The sequence below is a fragment of the Pan troglodytes genome, chromosome 19 (genome assembly GCF_028858775.2).
Source record: "Pan troglodytes isolate AG18354 chromosome 19, NHGRI_mPanTro3-v2.0_pri, whole genome shotgun sequence".
In the NCBI taxonomy this organism is placed as follows: Eukaryota; Metazoa; Chordata; class Mammalia; order Primates; family Hominidae; genus Pan; species Pan troglodytes.
The window spans coordinates 90,968,789-90,983,941 of NC_072417.2; the positions used below are offsets into that span (position 1 = coordinate 90,968,789).

Genomic DNA, 15,153 nt, shown 5'->3' on the forward strand with positions numbered 1-15,153 from the left:
GCGCGCACCGCTCGCACCCCGGCGCGCTCCCCGCGCGGTGCAGGGAACCACAGCGCGGGCGGGTATTAAGGGGAAAGGAGGAGGCGTGGCCTGGCCGAGGAGCCAATGGGCCTGGGAGGGGCGCGCGGGGGAGGAGCTCAGGTGCAGAGTGCCGATTGGCCAGTTCGCCCTTCGGTATGCAGATGCGGTGGGAGTCACGTGCCAGGGGCCGGGACGACTTCCTGTTGGAGGCCAACGCGGGGCGGGGAAGGGGGCGCGAGCGCCCCGTCTGGCTGAAGCGGGGGGAGGGGGGTTCTTGTCAGTTAGAGCAACAAGATGGCCGCGGTGGCAGCTCCGCACCTCAGCGCGACGGCCCCGGGAGCCGCAGCCGCCGCCGCCGACCCCGCCGCCGCGCAGTCTTGAGCGCCGCCCGGGCCGCCCCCTGACAGGGCAGTCGCAGCGCCCGCCGCGCTCCCGCCGCCGTCACCGTCGCAGTCGCCGCGGGCCCGCCCGAGCCGGAGGCAGAGGGAGCGGAGCGGCCCCGCGCCCAGCCGTCCGCAGCTGCCACTGACGCCGCCGCCGCCGCCGCCGCCTCCTAGGACCCGGGCCGCGCCGGAGCCGCATCCCGCCGGGCGTGAGGAGGACGACGCGTCGCGGCGTTGCCGGGGCCGGACCTGGACCTGCCGGGACGCGCCGCCGCCCACCCGCCCGCGCCGCCGCCGCAGCCGCCGCCGCCGCCCGCGCCGGGACCTGAGTCCGTGGCGCCGGCGCTGAGCGGGCCCCCGCCGCCCGCGCACTCCCGAGGCCCTTGGGCGGTTGTTGGTGTCGCCGCCGCCGCCAGGCCCGCGCCACCGGAGCCCCGCGGAGCCGCCGCCGCCGCCGGGGACGGAGCCCAGGTGAGCGCGGCCGTCCGCCCGCTCCTCGCCGCAGCCGCAACTTTGCCGGGAGGTTCGCGGGCCCTTTGTTCGGCCGAGCCGAGCCGGGGCGGGCGCTGGCCCCTAGCGACCCGCGTGCGGCGCCGGGCCCCGGGCCGGCCGGGTTTGAGGGGAGCGGCGGGAAGCGGCCGGGGCCGGGGCGCGTGTGTGCTAGTGTGAGACAGGGCTGTGCAGACGCCCGGTGTGCATCACAATCAAACGGGAGTGGAATGGAGGGCTGAAGATGGATGTGCCCCCTCCCTTTTAAAACTCATGCAGCGGTGAAATTCGGTTCTCTCCGGGCAGCCCCCCGCAGATTTTGCATTGGTGATGGCAGGCGCGAACCCGCCGTGTTTTGGTGCAGGAGCCCGGTGCCGTTGTTTGGGGGAAGAGAAAAACCCGGGGCGTGCTGCGGGTGGGCGGAGAAGGACCCCTGGGCGCTCTGCGGCTCTGAAATCAGGTGGATTTTCTAACGGTGCCGCGGACTGCGGAGTAATGCGTATGAGGAAAACGAGCCGTACAACATCTGTCCTGTTATCAGATAACGTAACCCGAGAGCCTGGTTGCCACCTCTGCTTTAAGCGGTGCCTCCTTTGCACCTTTACCTTGAGGACGAGATTTAATTAATTGATTCGTAGCTATGAAAATGTGCAGATGTGGATGTGGGGGTTCCCTGCTTGTTAACCTGGGGAAGAAATAACTGGCATGCATGTTACACGGAGCTTTGGGGATCTTAGCAAAAATGAAGGCTTGCTGCTTGGATGTTGTGCCGGGAGGTAGGGGAGGAGGAGCCGCTAGATCGTGGCTGCACCTATTGCATTCGAAGGCATTTGACGGTATTGGTGATTCTGCACGTAATTAGTGGAGTTGTCTTCAAACCTTTGCCTCCGCCAAATGAAACCTCCATTTGAGTGGTCCGCTCGGTTATTTCTAGGCGTGAACTGCGGATTCTAAACTCAAAATGGTGCTCTGTAGATGTCCAACTTCAGCGTCTTTAAGGAGTTGCAAGTTGGAGCCTTCTGACTGGGTTAATCCATTGTGTAGCCGAGGTTCGGTTTTTCTCGAGTGTCTGGTGTTCACGTTGACGTACTTCGGCCAGTACAAGGTAGCCAATTTATGGTGATCGCTGTGAGAGCCTCGTACGTCCCTGAATGTAATTTGAGCCTGCATAAGGCTTACTTTATGCAAGTGATTTCCTGCAGTTGGAATTGAATAACTATGCGAATGAGTTGAGACCCTGGAAACCTGGTTTGAGTGATTTCAGAGGACAGTGGTAGCTGGTTTGAAATGTGTAGGGGGTGTTGGCAATGATATTCATAGATTCCAGATCCTTCAGTACTGTGTGAAAGAATAAATGATACAACTTAGCCCCAGGTCAGATGAACTTGGTTAGTAGAGGGCACCTTGAAGAAATTTACATTGTTCCAGAACCACAGAGGTGGCAATGGTCTTTGAACATGTTTCACTGTAGCACCCCTAGGATGCTTTGTTGGGGAAAATAATGCAAAACAGGGTTTTTAAAATGACTAGTTCAGTTGTCGGAATTAATTTTGTGTGTATTAATAGAACAAAGTAATGATGTGAACAGTTGTAACTTTATTTACCTATACTGAAAGTTTTTTTCTACAGAAAGTTTTTAATATTTATTTTCATAAGAATAGACATTCTTGGAAGCTGTTTTTCATACAGATTTCTCATGACCTGACCATAGGCATAGTCAGGCCGTGAGAAATTGATAGCTCAGAAAATGGTAATAGTAAACACACACACACACTCGTTTTTATTATAAGGATCTGATTTTAAAAGCTCGTTTGTAACTCTTCTGTGCTTCTTGTCCAAAACAAAGACCTTGCCGACCTTACCTCGGTTTTACTTTTTTTTTTTTTTTTTTTGAGACAGTTTCGTTCTTGTTGCCCAGGCTGGAGTGCAATGGCACGATCTCGGCTCACTGCAACCTCCGCCTCCCGGGTTCAAGCGATTCTCTTGCCTCACCCTCCCGAGTAGCAGGGATTACAGGTGCCCGCCGCCACGCCCGGCTAATTTTTGTATTTTTAGTAGAGACGGGGTTTTGCCATGTTGGCCAGGCTGGTCTCGAACTCCTGACCTCAGGTGATCCGCCTGTCTCGGCCTCCCAAAGTGCTGGGATTACAGGCGTGAGCCACCACGCTCGGCCGGTTTTACTTTTAAGGTATGAAATTAAATACGGTTGATACTGAGACTGTCATAAGGTTTAATCTTAACAATTTCATTTCGGATTCTGCCATTTAAATATTCTGGTAGTAACCTGGAGTATATGTAAGTGTTGATTTTAGATTTTCGTCCTTCGTGTTTATTGCGGGGGGCGAGGGTGGGTTTCGAGTAGCATATGTCTTAACACTAACATATTATTTCGTAACAGGTTTACATTTATATTTAGTTGGCTTAGGAACTTTGGAGTAAATAGTTGCCTTTAGAATGCTGATTGTGAAGGTAGAGTGGAATGAACTGTTTCGTTTGACATTCAGTGATTAAAAGATAACTAAGTCATACAGAGGATATATGAAACTAAATACAGTATTTTTCATCACCGCTACCGCCACCTTTTTGTTAAACAGCTGGCTTTCCTGAGATACATTTGTGCTTTTCCAAATGCTGTCATCTGGCTTACTTCCAAAACCAAGCCAGAGGAGGGTCAGGGCTGGAGTAGGACAACCTTTCTCCTTAATGAAGGGAGTTTCCAGTTTGGAAAGAAATGGAAGACACAGTTCCTGCAGTGCTGGCTGGGAATGAGGTATTTACATTAACTCTCCAACCCCAATTGAAGGGGATGAGGTCTTGATTGTAACTTAGTCTTGCTTGGCCCAGGAAAATGATGCTAACTTGACATTTTTAAAAAAAGACTACTGATGAAAGTTAATTGTTTGCTTTGAGTATATAGAGTATCTTTGGCATCGTAGAAGTTCACCAACAACCTTTTAAGATTGAAAAACCATTTAAAAGACTATTTGGGGGTCTTTTTGGCCTTCCCCAGTAGGAATTGGAGCATTCGATTGCATGCTTATGCTTTGGATGACTGTTTATCTTTCAGTCAGGGTTTATTGTGCAAAGGTGATACTTAAGATTTTATAAGAAAGAAAATCGTTTGGCTGTGAACTCTAGGCTGTCCTGTATACCAAAGTAAAACACATGGGACAATTAAGATTTGGGGATAGAGCAAGCAAAGATTACCAAGAGCAACTGAAGCTGGTGGAGAAGGCACAAGAAATGGAGAGGAGGAGACAGGAACAGATTTATAGACGTCCTTGGAGCTGGCAGAAGGATAGGTTGAGGGAGCAGGAGGCGGAGTCCTGAACAGACTGAGCGTGAAAGGGTCTATATAAGCTGGGAAGAACCAGGTAACTTTATGTTTGTTTTGTTTTTGTTATCTTTCGTTGAACTTGTTTTGGCTTCTTTCTCATAATTCTAAGACATGAGTTTTTACCTTTTCTCCAGCTCTATCTCAGAGGGTCTTCAAATATTTTAGGTGAGAAGTAAGGAAATATTTTGAAGTGTTGGTGACACAGTCTTTGGTCTCTCTTGCATGACAACTGGTCACAGTGAAGGTGACTGGATTTTAGTTACTTTAGATAACATCTTAATATTTTGTTTGAAGATGTCATAGATTTGAGTAGGGACAGCAAAATGTCAGGTGAGAAGTGGCTCCTATTTTGTGGGGGGTAGATTGTACAGGTTTTCTTGCTTTTACTCAGTCTACGGCTATCCAAATTTATACAAATGAGTTTTTAAATAATTGTGTGGTCACGAGGAGAGCATTCTTTATAAAATGATATACAATAAGCTTTCTTTAAATAGACTTTAATGCAGTGGAGTCCATTTATAAATTTTCAGCTTATACATAACTTTTTAGGAATATAATTACTTTAAAATGTAAAGGTTACTTGTCAGAAATAACTATATAACCTTGTGCAGAAAGCGTATATCTGAAATTGAAACTGAGAAATGCATAATCTTAGCCAGTGAACTTGTTTGAATAACCCGATTAAAATAATGGTACAGTTTCCTATTGTACAGATCGTGCATTTGAAATGTTAATTTATTTAATGAAAAGTAAATTATGTAATTTAAAAAAATCTCCACCTGGGATATATATAACAAGGTTTTACATGTTTAAAACATGCTGAAAATCCATATCGTTTGTTCCATTTTTGGAGTTTTACTAAAAATGAATTCTTTTCTTAGCTTTAGATGTTTTCAGAGAATGAAGAAGCTATTGCAGGAATGGAGAGCTGTTTGTTAAGAATGCATTCCTCCTCTGTAGCCCTCAAAAGACTATAGAGCTGTGTGCAGAGCTAGACAATCTGGGCATCCAGCCATAAAACATCACTGCTGTAGCACAGATAGTTGTTCGCACTCTCCTGAGCCCTCTGTGGCTGCAAACCACAACAGAAGGAATGGTCTTGGGAAAGCAACGCTCACTGTTATTTTGAACTCTTAATATTCTCTGTGGCTCTCTGAGTTCCAGCTATGCATTGGAACTTTGGTTTTCTAAAATATAGTAGTGATTAAGGATGAGCAATAATATAGCTTCTTAAGTATATGCCTCTTGTAAGCCAGTGGATTTAAATGTTTGCTCTAGGAAATAAGGGGTGTCTAGGAAATAAGAGTTGTCTGTCCCACCATCTTCCTCTTTATTTGCCTCTTTGTTGCAATACTTCTTTTCTGTTGGAGAACCACTGCCCTAAGACCCATATGATCACTGGGCCACACACAGTGCACATGGCCCAAAGAGTCATCTGGAATCTTCCAGATATTTTGTGGGATGGATTGGTCTAATTTGGCCCAGTTTCCACTTTCTCATGAACCTTTTTGGCATAACAAATTTTTAATTTTTTTGCACAAAAATGAAGAAGAGTGTGACTGGCATCTATTTGTATAAATCCAAATGGTTTACTCTGAAGACCCTCTCTGTTTTTCTTCTTCAGACCATTTTAGAAATTAATACTCTATTGTATCTTTATAACTTCCTTCTCTGAAGGATTGAACTACAAACCTATAGTATCACAGTGTCAAGTCGAATTATTCTCAGCAGTTGGATAAGTCTTGTCTGTGGTTGAGTCCTTTACTAATGTGCAGACTGTCTTTTGACGTGGCTAATACCAGATGCAAGTTGGTGCCCAGGTGGTTATTGGGAATATGTGCTTTGTTTGATTCATTTTATGTGTGCCTTCTAGCTTATTAAGAATAAGATCTCTCACAGCTAAAATCAAGTGCTTGGTTTGAGCCTGGCAAAGATATTGTTTACTTTTTTATTCCCAAAGATCATTTCTTTTTAATTACTCTTTTAGGAAGCAGGGTAAATCTCAGTGAAAAAAGCAACTGGGAATTAAACTAAGATCTGAAACTGGGAAATGGCAATGCAGGCACAGGTGTCACCTTTCCAACTGTTGTTGAGATGATGTGGACAACGGTTATTCAGAAATTACAGTGGGGAGGAGGGAGATGCACAAGTATTTTTTCTCATACTCCATATGAAATATGAAGTGCAGAGTGAGGGGCCCAGAGTGTAGGGAGGGAATTTAACAGGCTTTGTTCTTCAGGGGGCTATGGCTGATGTCTTAAACAACGTCTTTTTTGGTAGGGAGGCACGGTAAGGGAAGAAGGTGATGGATTTGTGGGAACAAGTACATTTGAGTCACTGAGGACAATTGGGAATTGTGAAGTGGGAGTGGACGAGGTTAGAAAGCATCCTTAGGTAACCAGATCTCCATTTAAAACTAATCTGAGCATTTACGATGTGATTATGTGCCAAGGACATGAGTTTATCTTATTTAATCCTCACAACACTCCTGTGAAGTGGTTGCTTTTAACATTCCCATTTTACAGATGAGCAAAGGGAGTAATTTCCACAAGATCCTATAGCTTATAGGAGATGAAGCCAGAATTTAAACTCAGTACACTTCAAAGCCCTCACATATGGAAAAAGCTTGGATTATTTTAATAGCTTCTTAATTAGTCTCTTCCTCTGTTCTGTGTCCTGCTATCCAGCTGCCAATATTAACTGACTGCCTTCTGAGCACTTTGTGTGTATGATCTCATTCATTTCTCCTCAGCAGCTTATAAGTTAGGAGCTGTGATTATATTCACTTTATACATGGAAGCTGAAGCTGATGGAAGTTGAATAATTTGCCCCAAATCAGAGCCTTAATAAATGTGTCTAGGTCCTTGGAAGCCAGAGCTTGAGCTCTTTATCATTCCGCTGTGCTGCCTTCTGAAGCCTGAGCCTGATTACATCATTCCTTCCACAAAACCTTTATGTCTTCCCTGTGCAGTGGCCACAGGGGAAGGACATCAACTTCTTCCTGCCCTCCTGGAGCTGTCTTACTAGTATAGTGAGAGAAATGGGCACCAAACAAGTTGTTAAAAAAAAGAGAGAAAGCAATACATGTGAAGAACGCCACATACACATATTAAAAAGTTGACAAAAACCTAAGGTAATAGATCATTATATAGCTGTATACTGTATCTCCTCTCTTAAGGACGCATATCAAAATTTTGGATGCTCTGAGAACTCCAGCAGTGAAAGAAATATGTTTACCTTTATTGGCCCAGTATTTCCCAAACTTATGTGGCCATTGAACATTGTTTTCCCTTCATACCACTTTTTAGTTCAGTGGGACTGACTTTAACAAATTCAGAAAGGAAGAGTGCCTGGTCATCCCCAGAGAGGGCCTGTGGGCTGGAGTGGTTAGGCAAGACTTCACTTGAAATGAGTTCTGAAAGGCTGGCAAAGCTTGGTTGGATGAAAGGGATATTCTACAAGGAGACGAACGGGCAAGCCATGTTTGGGAATATTTTGTAAAGCGCGTAACATAATGGCTGAGACATAGTAGGGACGGGATATAGTTATTGACTAGATGAATGCAGAGGCCTAGCTGTAAATGGAGGTTCTGTGTTGGCAATAAGGTTTAGAAGGGGCTCTATCAGGTGGAACCTCTAGTTGTTGGCTCCTTAGGAACCGTTGGTGGCTGTTGGTGGGCATGACATGAATCAGGTGTTGGATTAGAATCTTCCTTGAGCAGAGGTATGGTGTTAAAACTGGCTGTTGTAGCTGTCTGTGCAAGGTGATGCCTGCATACTGGTAGGGTCAAACTGAAAAGGTATTACAAAGAATCAGCAGGATAAAATAATACAAAATGATTGACGTGGGTTGTTGGAAAGAATGAGTTCTAAGAGGCATAGGGTACTTACTGCTCTTCCTAGAATCTGCCACAGAGGCTTTAAATTAATGAAGCTAATATTAAGATATTTGGTTAAATACACATAGTACATTCTTTTTAGATGCTGATGGGGAAAGATGACACACAAGATAGTAGTTTTAGGCGAGTTTATTGTATGAGGTTGTGTTCTGCAGTAGAGATTTGACTCACAGCATAAATCCAAGTATGTAATGAGCCATGTAATAATAGGGGTCTGCTGTTAATTATGGTGGATACTCTCAATGAAATCAGATTTTCTTAGTGCCATACCCATAAAAAAATTCTTGACCTAGATCTTATATAACAGTCCCAGGTATATAGTAAATTTTTTGCATATGGACTGTTGACAGGAAAGAAGAGAAAACAAAAATCTTTAATGTTTCAAGGAAACATAAGATCAAATTATTACATAAATAGAATAGCAGCATTAGTAATTGTGTTGAAGTTACTAGAATTTTTAAATTTTAGGTAAACTTAAGAGATTCCTTAAACTTAAGGAATAATAGATTCTTTTTTACTCCTGTAGAGTGGGGAAACTTTAAAACAGATAAAAATATTTTTTATTTTACCAGTCAGGTGATGAATGAGGATCTTAGCCACTGTTGGACTTTTGTGTATATGTAGCGTTGCATTTAATTGAGCATTGTTATTTATTCTTTTCTATCAACTTTAGACTTTAAATTTCAGCACATTTCCTTGCAGATTAATGCTTTGCAAAAAAAACTTCATTATCATGATAATTTCTTAAGATTTGAGTTACTTATTAGCAGGGATAATAACATGTTCATCTTTGTAATCCCTACATCGTCTATAGTATTTTGAAGATATTTAGATAACAATCATCTGTTTCTTCAGAGATACTGCTTCCACAAGTCATGCGGGGGAGAGAGAAGATTGATAATTGAACATGTTTCTTCGGTTTTTAATCTTTTAGAATAACGATCAACTGTGTTTTCAATTAGTAAGCCTGGTACGTGGGGCTGTATCTGCAGATTTGAGGGGAATTGGGAAGCTGACAGGTGAGGAACAGTCATCATAGGGGCTCCCTGCACTACTGTTTTCTGTAGGGTACCTGAAGGAGTGGCCAGTTGCTTTTCCTGAGGCCTCTGGGCACTGCCAATAAGTGCCACTGACCCAATCATGAAAAAACAATGTGTGACGCTCCTCATGCACAACAAAATTGTAGGTATGATAGATCAATTACAAGGTAATTCCTGGCTTGTCTTTCACAGATTTGATGATGGTCTTTAGATACTAGCCCATTGGAAAAATGAGTGTTATGACTAATGAGATTATTCTGGCCAAGCCAGAATGTCTGGTTAGCATTATTCTGGATAGACTTATATCCCGCCCTCCTTTAGGGAAAACTCTCTGGAAATAAGAGGATTTTAAAAAAGAGATTGTCAGTATTCTTTTTCTTGAAATCAATTTATGTTTACTCATAATTTCAGTACTCCTTTAAAGGTTACTTTATAAAAATTTGAGATGTAGTTATTATTCTTATTATTCTTATTCTTATTTTGAGACAGAGCCTTGCTCTGTTGCCCAGGCTGGAGTGCTGTGGCACGGTCTCAGCTACTGCAACCTCTGCCTCCCAGGTTCAAGCGATTCTCCTCCCTCAGCCTCCTGAGTAGCCGGGATTACAGGTGCCTGCCACCACGCCCAGCTAATTTTTTGTATTTTTAGCAGAGATGGGGTTTCACCATGTTGGCCAGGCTGGTCTCAAACTCCTGACCTCGTGATTCGCCCACCTCGGCCTCCCAAAGCACTGGGATTACAGGCGTCAGCCACCGCGCCTGGCTGAGATGTAGTGGGTTGTTGTTGTTGTTGTTTGAGACGTAGTCTTGTTCTGTCGCCCAGACTAGAGTGCGGTAGCATGATCTCAGCTCACTGCAACCTCCGCCTCCCGGGTTCAAGCGACTCTTCTGCCTCAGCCTCCCAAGTAACTGGGACTACAGGCGCCCGCCACCACACCCAGCTAATTTTTGTATTTTTAGTAGAGACAGGGTTTCACCATGTTGGCCAGGATGGTCTCTTATCTCCTGACCTCAGGTGATCCGCCCACCTCGGCCTCCCAAAGTGCTGGGATTACAGGCGTGAGCCACTGTGCCCGGCCCGAGATGTAGTTATTTAAATAGCTTATGCACATGCCTATTTAGCCTTGGATGGCAGAATTTTGATTAGGTAGATCTTAAGTCTTCAGAAAATGGTTTATTCTCTTTAACTTGTGATTTTCCAACTAAATCTTAAATTAGTGAACGTGAGTTTAAAAATTCAGCCTTTAGGAACACTCACAAAAGTTCTCATTAGTTTCTCTTACTTTTTATTTGTCTTTCCCACAACCTTTCCCCCCTGTTTTTCCACTTGCCCTCCTGAAACTGCACTTCAGAGTTGGGAGTAGAGAGAGACCTGGTTTGAGGCAACAGGGTGAACACAGCGTTCTTTCATTCTGTGTACTGTTGTGACGCTAAGCCTGTTAGTGTTGAGATACCAGCCCACAGCTGGTGAAAGGATTCCAGACTTCATACTGGCAGTTTATTGAGTGCCTACCATGTGCCAAGTACAGAGCACTTAATATGTTATTTCATTTATTCTCCTTAATAAGAGGAGAACACTGAGGCACTCTGAAGAAGCCAGGTCACCTAATTCCATTGGCTGTGCTCCTCACCGCTCTATTGCACTACCTCATTCAGACTGACTGAAGTAGTATAATTTCCATTATCTTTAATAAATTTTTTTTTTTTGAGGCGGAGTCTCACTGTCACCAGGCTGGAGTGCAGTGGCGCAATCTCGGCTCACTGCAACCTCTGCAACCTGGGTTCAAGCGATTCTCCTGCCTCAGCCTCCCAAGTATCTGGGATTACAGGTGCCCGCCACCATGCCCAGCTAATTTTTGTATTTTTAGTAGAGACGGGGTTTCACCATGTTGGCCAGGGTGGTCTCGAATTCCTGATCTCAGGTGATCCACCTGCCTCAGCCTCCCAAAGTGCTGGGATTACAGGCGTGAGTCACCACGCCCGGCAATTTCCATTATCTTTAAAAATCTGAGAGATCTTTGGGACCTCAAATTTGATCTGTGGCATCTGACCTATTAAGAGAAAACTAACGTTTATATGTTTATAAGAATCGTTATTTATACTTGAAAAGCCTGATGTTCTTTTCTCTCTGATTTCTAACTCTGGCATCTAGAATGCAGTGTAGGCAGGAGTGTGCCTGGGAGACAAGCAGAGATCTCACGGATTCCTTTATTTTTCCTGCCATAGCAGCAAATTTTCCTTAGAGCACTATTTGAAAATTAACATTACTGAAAAAATTAAGCCCACTTAAAGGGACTCTAGTTTTTATCTAAATTATAAAAGGTGAGAAGACAGTTCTGAAAAAAATGTGTCACCTTGAAACTAGAATGCTTTAGTTAATGGGGTAAGCTAGAAGTAAGCTGCCTTTGATAACTCATGTAAGAGCAGCATATGAATGGATGATAACTGTCTTTCTTCCATTTAATTCAGCTACTTCCTATTCAATCTCACATCTCAGTTGGAAAGCAATTTCCCTCACTTGACCCATTTTTCTTCTGCATTATATCTTTCTTCTGGTTCTTCAACACAAAAAGTTTGAAGGAATGGAGTGTTGTAAACCCTTAAAGACTTGTAAGCAGATTCAGACACCTGGTTTGGGATAAGCGTATTTCATTATTTGGCTTTCCAGTTGGAAGGATAACAGTTTTACTTCTTTACATTTTGTTTTGTTTCTTGGTTCTTTTTGAGACAGGTTCTCGCTGTGTTGCCCAGGCTGGAGTGCAGTGGTACAGTCACAGCTCATCGCAGCCTCAGCCTCTCAGGCTCAAGCAGTCCTCCCACTTCAGCTTCCAAAGTAGCTGGGATCACAGGCATGCACTATCATGCCTGGCTAATTTTTAAAATTGTTTTTGTAAAGACAGGGTCTTCCTATGTTGCTGGGATTGCAAGTGTGAGCGACCTCACCTGGCTGCTGCTTTACTTTGATATCACAATTTTCAGGAGAGATATATGTTAAATGACTGAGACTGGTATAGAGTCATATGGGTATAGACCAAGCTTGCCCAACCTGCAGCCCGGGATAGCTTTGAATGCGGCCCAAAACAAATTAATAAACTTTCTTAAAATACTATGAGATTTGTGTGTGTGTGTGTGTGTATGTGTGTGTTTAAGCTCATCAGTTATTAATGTTAGTGTATTTTATATGTGGCCCAAGACAATTCTTCTTCTTCCAATGTGGCCCAGGGAAGTCAAAAGATTGGACACCCCTGGTATAGATAAAAGCAGGTAATTGGCCTAGCCTGGGCGACACAGCAAGACCCTTGTCTTTTAAAACATGAAAAAATTAGCTGAGCATGGTGGCACATACCTGTAGTCCTAGCTACTCAGGAGGCTGAGGTGGGAGGATCACTTGAGCTGTGGAGTTCAAGGTTACAGTGAGCTACGATCCTGCCACTACACTTTGGCATGGGTGATAGACCTTGTCTCAAAAAAAAAAAAAAAAAGAAAAGAAAAAAGTAAGTGGGGGGTATAAAATTCTTGTTTTAGTAACACGGGCAATTTAAAGATGTTGTAATTTTAGTAAAGATATATGAAATAAGCCTCACATATCCATATTGTAAAATGTCTATCTGAGACCCAAGTCTCTGGAATTTGTTATCTAAATTAATCTATTAGTGGTATCATTAACACATGCATTAGTTACAGGTGTCTTGTAATAACATTTATTTCACACCTTGGGTGATAAAGTGCTTGAATTGGTTTCTGTCTTTGCCAGATCAAATTCTAAATTTCCTAAAATAGCTAACATCAAACCAGTCTCCTTTATGGAACCCTTCTCTGACTTCTCTCATGATAAACTTTCTCTTCTCTATTCACTCCTTTGGTCATCTCATTCAGTCCTGTGACATTACATACCACATATACACTGAAGACACCAACCTAGACTGCTCCCCAGACTCAATATTTGCATATCCAGTTGCCTGTTCCACATCTCGATGGCTTTTTAATGGGCATTTCCACTGAACAGATCCAGAGCTGCACCCCTGTTCTTGCCCCAAAATAACCTCAGGAGGTTATTTTGTCTTCACTGATGAATTCTGTCAAACATAGAACTAATATCGAGCCTTCACAAACATTTCCAGAGATTAAAATCTGCTCTGCTTGCATTCCTTCCCACTCACTGAAAAGCACTGCCATCCTTCCAGTTGCTCCACTCAAAAACTTTGGAGTCCCCATTGACTTCTCTCTTTCACTCCATGTATATCCATCAGAAATTAAGTAAGAGATTTCTGAATAACCCATAGGTTAAAGAAGAGCTCACAAGGGAAAATTAGAAGATATTTTTAAGTGAGTTAAAAAAAAAAAGAGCATGTCAAAATTGACATGATGCAACTAAACTGTACTAGGAGAGAAATGTATAGCTTTAAATGTATTAAATATGTATTAGAAAAGGAGAAAGATCACACATCAGTCACTTAAGCTTCTACCTTCTGAATCTAGAGAGAACAAACTAAACCGATGGCAAACAAACAAAAAAAAAGTAGAGATTGGAGTGGAAACCAAAGAAATAGAAACATAAAAACAATAGAGAAGATCAGTAAAATCAGAAGCTGGATAATTGCAAAGATCAACAAAATTGACAAACCCATAGCTAGACTGACCAAGAGAAAACTAGAGGAGACACAAGTTACTAAAATCAAGAATGAAAGAGAGGGCCAGGCGCGGTGGCACACTCCTGAAATCCCATCACTTTGGAAGGCCGAGGTGGGAGGATCACCTGAAGTCAGGAGTTCAAGACCAGCCTGGCCAACATGGTGAAACCCCATCTCTACAAAAATACAAAAATTAGCTGGGCATGATGGCAGGTACCTGTAATCCCAGCTACTCTGGAGGCTGAGGCAGGAGAATCACTTGAACTTGGGAGGCGGAGGTTGCAGTGAGCCCAGATGGCGCCACTGCACTCCAGCCTGGAAGACAGAGCAAGACTCTGTCTTAAAAAAAAAAAAAAAAAAAAAAAGAATGAAAGAGGGGACATGACTGCTGATTTTATAGCGATTGAGGTAGGTACCATAAACAACTTTATACCAACAAAAGATGATTTAGATGAAAGTACAAATTCCTAGGAATAGACAAATTAACAAAAATTGATGCAGGAAAAATGGAAAATTTGAATGGACATATAGCAAGAAATTGGATTAGTAATTTAAAATCTTCTCACAAAGAAAATCCAGGTTATTTTGTCTTCACTGGTGAATTCTGTCAAACATAGAACTAATACCAAGCCTTCACAAACATTTCCAGAAATTAAAAGAGGAAGGTACATTTACCAGCTGATCCAGTGAGGGCAATGTTACCACGATGCCAGAGCCAATAACATCATAAATAATAATATCATAAATTATTTATTTATTTTTTGAGACAGAGTCTCGCACTCTCTCTCAGGCTGGAGTGCAATGGCACGATCTCGGCTCACCACAACCTCCGCCTCCCAGGTTCAAGCGACTCTCCTGCCTCAGCCTCCCGCGTAGCTGGGATTACAGGCGCCTGCCATCACACCCAGCTAAATTTTTGTATTTTTAGTAAAGACGGGGTTTCACTATGTTGGCCAGGCTGGTTTTGAACTCCTGACTTCAGGTGATCCGCCCGTCTTGACTCCTAAAGTGCTGGGATTACAGGTGTGAGCCACTACGCCTGGGCAATACACCATATTAATAGATGAAGAACAAAACCACATGATCATCTCAATAAATGCAGAAAAAGCATTTGACAAAATCTAACATTCTTTCATGAGAAAAACTTTCAGCAAATTAGGTATAAAAGAGAGCTGCTTCAACTTGATAAAAAGCACATATATGAAAAACCATACAAAACACAATAATATTATACGGAAGAGTGAATGACGGAATGCTTTCTCTCCAAAACTGGGAAAAAAAGAATATCAGTTCACTTCTATTCAGCACTGATCTAGAGCTTCTAGCCTATGTAGTCAGGTAAGGGAAAGTAATAAAA

At 43.4% G+C, this 15,153-nt stretch overlaps 1 protein-coding gene across 6 annotated transcripts in view; it reads left to right on the top strand.

Annotated features, from left to right (window-relative positions):
• Nucleotides 1–638: 638 nt before the first annotated feature.
• Nucleotides 639–15,153, top strand: part of TNRC6C (trinucleotide repeat containing adaptor 6C) — a 151,425-nt gene continuing 136,910 nt past the window's right edge. For 4 of the 6 annotated variants that reach the window (XM_063799368.1, XM_063799367.1, XM_063799369.1 and 1 more), the window contains exon 1: nt 667–875. The gene's annotated coding sequence lies outside the window, so the exon portion shown is untranslated. Of the gene's footprint in view, nt 876–15,153 lie in introns of all 6 variants that reach the window. The other 2 variants (XM_054670177.2, XM_054670176.2) reach the window with 2 other exon arrangements.